General features: G+C 31.0%; 1 protein-coding gene and 1 long non-coding RNA gene across 2 annotated transcripts in view; one reads left to right on the top strand and one right to left on the bottom strand.

Annotated features, from left to right (window-relative positions):
* LOC106471716 (E3 ubiquitin-protein ligase HRD1-like) overlaps positions 1-11,022 on the top strand; it is a 39,026-nt gene that overhangs the window by 3,226 nt on the left and 24,778 nt on the right. The gene's annotated exons all lie outside the window — the stretch shown is intronic.
* LOC111088939 lies at positions 847-5,875 on the bottom strand. The gene is made up of 2 exons (XR_002613307.1): positions 5,646-5,875; positions 847-971 (listed from the first exon to the last, which is right to left on the bottom strand). It is a non-coding gene; the product is annotated as an uncharacterized LOC111088939 (long non-coding RNA).

The raw sequence follows: 11,022 nt of genomic DNA, 5'->3' as shown, positions 1-11,022 counted from the left end.
AACTTGCAACCTAAACAAATAAAAGCATTATGAATAAATGTTGTTAAGGAAAAAGGAAAAATAAGAATCTTGTACTTTTAAAAAAAAAAAAAATTAGAGTTCTATATAGTTAAAGTTCAGAAAGAAGTTATTAAACCTTTCGGGGATTTAAAAACATGTTATGGAAGATGAGAATCAAACTTAATTGTTTTATTTGTAGAAATGTAAGGAAGTTTTTTGTTATTATCTCTGAAGAATGCAGGAATAAGAGGTGACTTTATTTATATATTTAAAATTGGTACGAAATTGTCTAAGAATAGTCTGCTTTTGTGATGAAATGATAAGGTTGGAAATGCAAACTTGAATATTAGTGTTAAAAAGTTTTAAACCCCAACTCCAAAACTGTTCTTCTGAAAAAAGATTTCTCTGTTACAGACATGATTATAAACATAAAATGGTTTGTATAATGAGTGGTGTTATTAGTGTTTAGTTTTAGAATTATTTGGAAGCTTTGTTATGAAAGGCTGTGTTTAGTATCTTAGATTGTTGCTATAGTGAATTTAATTGGCCAAATGGCATTCTACCAAGTACTGTGTATGTAATCTAAGACTGGATTTGAATCAAATCCAAACACTGAGTGCATTATTTATGTAATTAAAAGGATAGATAACAAAATTGGTATTTGTCACATTATGCCTCCTTGAGTTTGAATAGAAAGGATGAAAAAATGAATTGATAAGCAGGTCCCAAAATCCTGAGTATACATGTTAAACTGTTATAAATCTAATTTATTGTTTAGTACATATTCTAAAGGACTTCAAATAATGTTGTATTTATACTACATAGATGTATGAACTTTATCACTCACATTTTTTTCACATCTTATACAAAGGCTCTCAAGTTCAAGAATCTCGGGTTTAGGGTCATCAGCTTCTAAATTCCTGAATAAGGGCTTAGGCTTTTCTGCTGGAAGGGACATAATTCCTAGAATCCTAAAAGAAAATTTCCCTGCATATAATGGAGTCCATTAACCCTTCTACTAACCATAGAGCAGTTATACTGTAACTTTTTAAAATAACATTACATAATGTTTTGGGACAACATGGGGACCTATTGGTCCATCTTGGCTGTTTCATCGTCTAAACTAAATTAAAATAATTCAAAAAAAAATCTTAAAGCCAGAATATCAGTAAACATTACAAGGCAATTGTACACAAAGTATCAAATTTTATAATTAAGTTTTAACATTTTCAATTAAATATTTGCTTGTGCATTTTTTATTTTTAATTGTTGGCTATCCAATATGTGAAATAATTTTGATTTTTAAGATTAAAAATACCTATTGCCATCACAAAAGTGCCAAATTTCACATGCAAAATCTCTGTAACCTCCAGATAATTATTAAACGTTTTTTTGGAAGAAAACTTTATATTTTATCTGTTATTTTTACTATTGTAGCTCTGTATGGATTTGGTCGAATTGACCAACCTTGTAACCACCATAAAAAATAAGGAAATAGATATAAATTACACTTTTGTCATTCTAGAATTACTACAAATTATAACATGAAACCACAAATGTTTAGTCAAATAGCTTGAATCTCATAACATTATACATGTATTAAAATTTATTATTTTTATTTTATTGACCTTTCAGCAGTGTTTGACTAACATTACAGAAGTTGAATGATGCTGTCCACATGTGCTCATGTATCCAATAATATACAACTGGCCTTTACAAGTGATCTGTCTTGGCTATGTTCTAATGGGGCAGTATTTTGTAAAATACAGTCATATTTAGGTTATAATATCTTATATATGTATATACATTATTACTGTTTACAAATAGGTTCTTAAATTTGTTATTTTTCTTAAGACATAGAACAGTAAACAAAAAAGTATAGAAAACAATTATCTCTTCTAGTTACAAACTTTGTACTCGTTTGCTGCTTACTGTAATTTGCTAAGCCTTATCAAATTTTGCACGTGGAGAATGTAAAACAAAATAATTTTTATGGGTTTTATATATCCATTTTGAAATAACAAAAAGTCATAAATTACCATACCAATACCACACAATTCTACTATAATTTATCAAGCTTAGTAACTAAGCTGTATTAGGATGTAAAAAAATATGATTTTTGAGCTCAATAATGTATTACCTTACCATTTGGAACTACCATGAAAAGAAAGGATTTTCTGTGTAAATATTTTGCAGAGGTTAAAAAAAAAACCACATGGGGAACATTCTGAGCTTTTGATTGGTTATAATACATCATTGGGCAAAGTAGGTGTAAGTAAACAAGTATTTTCAAAAATGAAAGAGGTGAGCAGGGCCACCTTGTTTGATTCACTAAATATAATAATATCTCAGAAAATAGAAGAGACAGGAGGTTCTTATTTTATATTCTAGCTTGTCAATGTCAGTAATTTGAGTTTGTAAGAAACTATTGACATAACAAACATTTAATTTTAACCAAAGCTGCATCAACATACCACATGACATATAAAAATCAATATTTAGGAATTTTATTTCAATATTTACTTTTAAATTAACAAATTAAGCACTGAATAATAGTAAAATTTTAATTATAATTTACAATTTGATACAAAATTTATTGACATTCATTCATAAAATAGTAGTTCAATAATATTTTGAATGTAAGTCTAAAAATACAATGACACAGACTTTGACCCCTGACCACAGGAAGATCCATCAGACCTGTTTCGGTAGTGTTAAGCAACATTTTTTATTTTTTTATTTTGTAATTATATAATTAAATATTTCAGATAAATCCATTCATTGTCTTTTCGCCACTTTGTCAAACAAAAATAAATCTCATATTTTACATCCTGTAATGTTACAATTCTCTGGGAATTCTCTCTCAACAAATTACATGCCCAAGCTTTTAGTGCGAGTTTCAAACACAACTGCAGTTCAGTAAACTATAGCTGAAGCTAATTAACTGAAAAAATAGCTGCAAGTTAACATAAAAAATCTTAATACCTTATTCTTTTGGGCTTGAAATCAATTAAAATTTTCCCCCATTTTTATTAGCAATGTCGCTTTAGTTATGATTTTCATCTTCGAGTGACTAAGCAATACACTGAACTAGGTGTTGTACATAGTTAATGTAATGTAATGTACATAGTTACTACATGTACATTACATAATGACAAAAATCATGTGTAGAGTGAACCTAATTTAGTCCAAAACAAGGTTATTATGGAACATTTTTACAAAATATACCTTTAATGTTTATGAAATAAATGCATATTCACTGAAATACATAAATACTCCAAGTCTTAAGCATTAAAGTCAGTTTCGAGGTCAAGTTTATGTCAAAACTTTGCTTTAAAATTGTTTGTTTTACAACTTCTCTTTTTCATTTTAAAATATGTATATATTCTCTCCTAACATTGTCATTACATACATTTTCTTTATCTTAAAATCACATCTATACATTTAGTTTTGATTTAAAAACAAAAAAAAAACACTGACTTAATACAAGGTGTGACAACCAACCAAAACTCACTTATTCCTCACCACTTAATAATTACTACAATTGACAATTATTACTTCAGTCCAATACAAGCTTACACACTGTACATTTGGCCTTGATACCAAATCAACATTATAAGTTACATTTATATTAATTCTGCCCTTTCAACCACAGGTCAGTAATTAAACTGAATTAAAAGTCCCTGGAAGTATATTAACTTCCAGTCATAAACAAATCAACCCCAACAGCCAAGATTTTTTGCAGTATATACATGAATAATTGCTAAAAATATAAACAATACAAAATAGTTACCAACACTCACTTGTCTGAAGCCTATTCTCACACTCATACACATTAATAAAATCTCATGCCCTCAGACCCTTCGCTAGAAGACAACTGCATTCAGCATTAGAAGTACTTTTCTGTGCACTTAAATATGTTTTTAAAAAGTCTCACTCAAACAGATTCCTAAAAATTGGCACACCTGATATTGTAAACTGTAAGAAAACTTAAATGACTAATTCAATTTCAAACAAAACTAACAAGTTTCTTTGACCCAACATTATGTATCAGTATTTACAAACAAATTATTAAAGTTCTGTAGCTAAGGTATGTCTATTTGTTGTTTAAGGTAAACAGTCATCACACACACACACACATATCCTTGATATAATTCTCAGACTAGTAATATTCAAGTTTCAATTTCCAACCTCGACAATTAATCTTCTACCCAACAACATAATAAACATTATCTGAAAGTACACAAAATTTACAAGCATGTCTCTATAAAAAGACAGAGCATTATTAAGTTGTCAAACTAAAAAAGAAAAGTTAAAACCAAGCTACATATTATTTTAAACATTAATAATTTTTAACATCAATAATCTTTTACACAACCCCCCAAGTATTACCGGAGACCAGAAGTACAAGAAAAAATTATAAATATGCCTTAAAAAACCAAAAAACAACAAAATATTATCAAGTTAACATAACTAAAAAACAAAAAATTATAAAATATACCAGATATTATATTGCAATACATTCTCTAACATATTACTAGGTTTCAAAACTTCACGTTACAAAAACAGAGGTAGAATCATATTAGTTTACAGTGATATACCTGTAATTATTAATGAGAACTTTTGAGTGAAAGTATATTATATGTCAACCACACTATATATGTGCTATTTCCGGTGCCAATGGGACCTTTTGCTCATCAGGCTATCAGGGTATAACACATATTTGTAGTGATTGAGTTATTATTTATTTTAACAATTTACCTGACAACTGATACAGTGTGAATTGTATTAGGTCGAAGAAAATATAATTTTTTATCAATTTTATTTATGTCACAAAACATCAGAATTAGGTAAAAGAGGCTCAGACAGTGGAGACATCTTACTATCGTTAATACTAACAGTCATCCTCTGTCCAGCCATAAATTTTTCCCCACAGAAATAATTAGTTATTACAGACTGGCTACAATCTCGTTTGACATATAGTAGTGACTCGTGAGGTGCAGTATGGCAAGGAACCATTAATGTCATTCACACACGTATTATTTATTGGTTGTACATAGTAAAACTTTATTTTGTTCACATTTGGCATCATCAAGTGAAACATTGCGAATAAAATAAACAAACGTTTTACTATGCACAACTGACAAAAATCTTGTGTTTATTTTAAATAAGTTTTTTTCTCTGATAATTAGTTCCTGTTAACATCGTTTCAATACCAGCATGTAAAATTGAGCTAATCGGGTTTCTATTAATATTATTATCTATTTTTAACTTTTAAGTTATTAGAATTGTAAATACTCTAGATGCTAGATATAGCTAAGCAGTTTCTAAGAATCGTTTTTTTTTTTTGTAATGAAAATAGAATAACAGAGTATGTAGGGTTACATTGAAGTCCATTACCAGTAACACGTGTTTCTCGAAGCTAGTAATAGCACTACGTTTATAACAACATTAACAATAATATGCTGTTCAGTAATTTAAAAAAATATAAATATTTCAGAAGCTAATATAAACGAATGTGCATCAATTATCAATATAATACTATTATTATCTGCTTCACCGAAAAACAAAAAAAGTAACTTAAAACATATTATTACTTGCAAATGCTAATACAATTTGAATTAGATTGAGTTCGTATAACTTACGTATTACTAAACTCGCAGTTTTAAGTTACACTGAGAAATAGAGTACTTTTATTTCGGTGACATAATCTAAACCACAGGTCTTTCAGTATAAAACATTACTTTAGTGTGCTTATATGTATATAAAGTAATAGTAGGCTAAACTGTTTAACTTGAGTTGATTAAACGCAAGTTACTTCTAATTTGTGACACGACAATATTAAATGTTTCCCTCACAATTTTTATAATGTTAGTGATGGAATAATTATATATTGCTATACAGATCTAAAATTTATAAATGAAAACAATAAACACATATACTAGAATAGCATTGCGATATGTCGCCATTTACAGTTACTTTTGTTTAATAGTTTCATACAATGATTATTTACTTAGTTATAATACTTCTAGCTTTTACCATACTCTTTTAAAATTGTGAATGAAGAAAAACCAGTTATTTCATCGCAACCCCCCATAAAAACGTCCCTCAGATAATCCATTTCCTAGTCTTAAACCCAAGTTTCAGTGTTTCTTAAAATATTGAAAGCCGGCGGTTTTCTCAAAATGATCCAGGGAGTAAAAAAAATTCAATAATTAGAGATATCCTACTCGCATTTAATTAAATCTTTCCGAATGTATAAGCAGAGAGGTTTTAAACTATTACAAAATATTGGAAGACGCCATTAATCTGTAATTCTTTATTGGTAGTTCTATCCTATTTGGCAAGTACAGATTTCTTAGGGTAATAAACTACCCAAATGATTGTTTCTGTATAATCAATATCTTAATACTTGACATGTATAATACAACTTATGTTACATTTTAAAGTTAGAGAAGACCTATAATTTCACGTTCAGAAATAAGAAGCATTGGTAGTGGGCTGAGAATGTCAGACTGTGAGTCCGAAGGTCCATGATTCGTGGCCGGTTGTATCGCACTTTTAAGCAATGGGAACTTCATTAGAGTGATGGTCAAATCCCACTATTCTATTTGAGTAGTCTAAAAATTTTCGGGGGAGGGAGGTCCATTGACTAGATGCCTTCTCTCATAGTTTTATCAGTTCAAACTTAGGAACGGCTAGTACTGATAGTTATTGTGTAGCTTTGCGCGAATATCCGAAGCAAAAACTGGTAGTAGTTATTAATACTGTTATAATTTCTTTACTTTGAATTATTGAATATACTATTGAATTAAACACTTCGAAATCTTTAGTGGAATCTCTTAAACCATTAATCTAAAATGTTCTGAAAGTTTTAAAAAATTATAAAGAGTTAGTTTGCGATTAAAGAAAAACTTCTGGTAAATAAAGTTTATCAGTATTTATTAAGATCATCAGTTTCTAGTTTTATATATCTTAAGTAATATAGATTAGATTTGTGAAAAAGAGAAAAAAATGGTATTCCAGGGATTTGACAAGAAGTCCCTCCATACACTTATTGACCAGAATATCTGATTTGGTTGCCACCATGCTGGGTACTCTTTGTAGTGTGTCACAGCTCATTGGTGTACACAGCTAAGTTTGTGAGCACGATTTTATGACCCTTAAATTCCACCCAGTAGATGCAGCTCTCAAACTATTGCTTTCCGGGTGCAGAACTAATTGTGTCCCACATATATTATGACAGCCAATGACACTTAAGGAAGCAACCGAGATTTTCTTTTGCTGAACCACTGAAAGGTGGAGGCATATTTTGTTCCACCTTGCCTCCTTTTTCTGTAGTGAGGACAACCATTCATTGTTAATGTTATTTGGCATAAATTACCAAGGAGTTAACATGAACATAGGCATGAACTCCAGTTGTTTAATGGCTTGAAATTCTAGAGTTTGTCAAACGTTAAATTCCATCTCATGTTTGCTTGAATGACATTTTGCCATGGTAGTAGCATCATTGTTTGAGGTTGATCAAACACAAGGGTTATGTTGGAACATTTTGTCAACACTTTTTCCTTCCTTCTGGCTGATAGCACCTTTTAGTAAGTATGTTTGAGTTGAATCATCTTGTAAGCAACAGTTTATTTTTTGGTGTAATTAAAGAGACCACATTAATTGGGCTATAGCAGAGGTAGATGCCAAATTACACAGCCCATTGTCTTAGTGTGGCTGTGACCAATTATCCCATAGTATTATTCTACTAGTGTCTTCAGGCTCACTTAATTTTCATGAGAGCAACTGACATTATCAATTATCTTGGATGAACCAGGTGACAGTTTATGGTGAGTTAAAAGAATATAAAACATTGGAACACATACCAAAGTGATTGGGAGCACTTCATATTTAACATGGACCAGGTGACAGTTTATGGTGAGTGAAAAAAAAACGTAAAACTTTGGAAACTTATCAAAGTGCTTGGAAGCACTTCATATTTAACAAAGAAGTTCCATGAGTCAGTTAGGGACCACTAACTGATCTATCTTCAGATCATTTCAACTCCCTGCTATTAGTTTTACCACGTCAGAGATACCTCTTTGTTAGTATCACACGTGAGAGACATGCTTTGGAAGAAACAAAGACAGAGGTTGACTACCAGTTACATAGTAATGGCAACCTGACTTTCTCAAGAATAAATGGCTTGTAGATCTGGTACTTGAAATGGCAAGTAATTGTTATTTGTTGCAGGTGGAATGAAAAAGACAAGATAGTATGAGGTTTAACAAAAATAAACTGTGCTTACAAAAAATGGAATGTAAACTGGAACAATGGCTGAAAGTCAAACAGAAAGGATTATTACGTTGGTAGATTGGATCTAACTGAAAACACCAAAACGTCTCTTGCAATCCACATTCTCTCTCTCTCTGTAGTTGGTCAATCACTAGTATCCGAATCCAGGTGTTAGATAATATAGGATACAATACAATAATTCCACAAAACAACTGGATTCTTAACTGAATCCTACTATAGAAAGTATGAGAGTTTGCGATTGCCTAACGATAATAATGTTAACTGACCAAATAAAAACTACAACATGCGTAATATGCTACTATCAAGCAGTCAAACAAACTTCAGTGCAATATTGGTGAGGTATTGCCATCTGTTGTAGACTCTCGTGACATGACACACTCCTGGAGGCTGCATCTCTGTTAAAACCACTGCAATTACTGTTGCAAGCTTTTTTTTGTCCAGCAACTTGGTTGAGGTTACCATTTTATAAATTGTTCTTACTGGTACAGTTTGACTTAAATAGAATATGTATAACATCCTATACATATATACCAAGCCATGATTAGTCTTATAGATGCTGATCTAATCATCACACATGATGGAACTGGTATATGGTTGTCGTTTCCTTGATCAGTAGCCAGGTAAGTCCCCAGGCTTACTTATTTAAACTAGGAGATCTAACAGCATTTATTCACAACCTATCATTTCACTTGAACATGTTTCTGACCCTTTGCTTATGAATGTGTATACAAAGAGAAAGGACATCTATGCAAGAAATGGTCACACTGTTCACAGTTGTAATATGAGAACCTCTGTTCTCTTGATTTCTCTCTGGATCTCGATGTCTTCTCTTCCACATCATAAGCATAACTAGAGCAGCAGTTCAGTGGTATCTATGTAGCTCCACTGACAGCCATTTTAGGTGACTGTGAAAGAAGGTGAATGCAAGGTAGTTTTCACTTGATACAAGAGCAGCAGGAATCCTACTTGATTTTATAGTGTATCAGTCAATACCACATTAACCACTACTATGGCTAATAAACAACTTTTTTTTCACACAAATGGTGATAGACTGGCATTAATAAAGTTTGACTCCACACCATTGTTGGTGCCATCACTAAGGATGCAAGTTATTATCATTGTTATGGATTTGGGCTCAAATACTGGTATTTGAGGTTTAGATGTCTTACAGATGTCACCTGGCCTATCAGGTGAACTGAAGCACAATGGTTAAACCTCACAGCTGAGAGCAAAAAGAGATAAATCTCAACATTTTGGGCAGTTGTACGACTTGCAGTTACTCTGACTAGGCAATCATTAGTTGAAAGGAAGTTTATACCATTACTTTAAGCTACTGGGTAAAATTTCTTCTAAAACATTTTCAAAATACTTAATGTTAACCCCCTTGTTCAAAGCAGCTTGAATAACAAGTGATAATTGCAAAGCCAGGTCATTAGTGGATAACATGCTATCAATGATACTCAGAACATCTTAACCCTGCAGAAAAGAATTTAGTATTTTCTGACATTTTATAAAATAAAGAGAACAGCTAAGGTACACATTGTTGTTATATCATAGTGAACTCCCAGTTCTTATGTGACTGTGTACACATTGTTGTTATATCACAGTGAACTCCCAGTTCTTATGTGATTGTGTACACATTGTTGTTATATCACAGTGAACTCCCAGTTCTTATTATGGGTTCTGTTTACACTTGCACACAACCAGAATTTGACTGGGTTGCAGCAATAGCTACTTAGCCTTTGTAGTTGCTGATTAAATATGCAAATTGATACCATTACTTATGAACAACTGTCTAGTGCATTTAAAAAGTATTACAAAGCTAGAATATGGGTTTCGATACCCGTGGTGGACAGAGCAATGATAGCCCATTGTATAGGTTTGTGCTTAATCACAAACAATTAAAAAGTATTTTCAGAAGTAATAAAAGAAATGTAATGTGCTCTTTTTATTATTTGAATGGAGAGCTGTCTTCATCTGACTAATGTTATAACACAAATGTAAACCATATTTTTCCCCTTTCTTAATACTCGTGTAATATACATCATGGTATTTCAGTATCATGAGAAATTTGGGACTTCTGATAATTTACACATTGACAAGTAATTAAAAGTAATAATTCAGTATTTTGATAAATAAATGTACATATATGTGAGAATGTTGTTGAATATTGTGATAACAAATTTTTACCTTTGTTTTTCTGGTTTACATGTTTGTTTCAGACTAATTGTATTTCTAGAATAATCAATAAGATCTAAGTAATGTGCTCTATGAGCTTGCAACTGATTATATTATGATGGATCTATGTAGTAATGTGCTCTCTGAGCTTGCAACTGATTATATTATGATGGATCTATGTGTGTTTATAATTTTGAAACTTTCCAAAAAAGTGTCCTTCGTTAACTTTCTTGCCTTTCCAATAATGCAACTGCTTCATTTCATATTCCGAGCATCATTAAAGCAATAAAGTTTGATTCCTGCACATCTCATTCTCTTTAAAATATTAGTTATCCTGATAACTTATGTATTCCAATTAATGTTATTAATTAAAGTGTGTATACTTTGCCATCCTTTACTTAGTTTCAATGTTTAACACAATATGTTGCCATCTGTGGATGCAAATACACAATAATGTTACCACAAGTAAAAGAAACAATACACACAGAAAATTATATAAGGATAAAAATCAATAAATACTGTCACTGTACTTCTTTCTTGTGG

This window comes from Limulus polyphemus, unplaced genomic scaffold (genome assembly GCF_000517525.1).
Source record: "Limulus polyphemus unplaced genomic scaffold, Limulus_polyphemus-2.1.2 Scaffold4808, whole genome shotgun sequence".
Taxonomy (NCBI): Eukaryota; Metazoa; Arthropoda; class Merostomata; order Xiphosura; family Limulidae; genus Limulus; species Limulus polyphemus.
The sequence above is the reverse complement of the archived record's forward strand: the minus strand, read 5'-3'. Positions and strand labels throughout refer to the sequence as shown.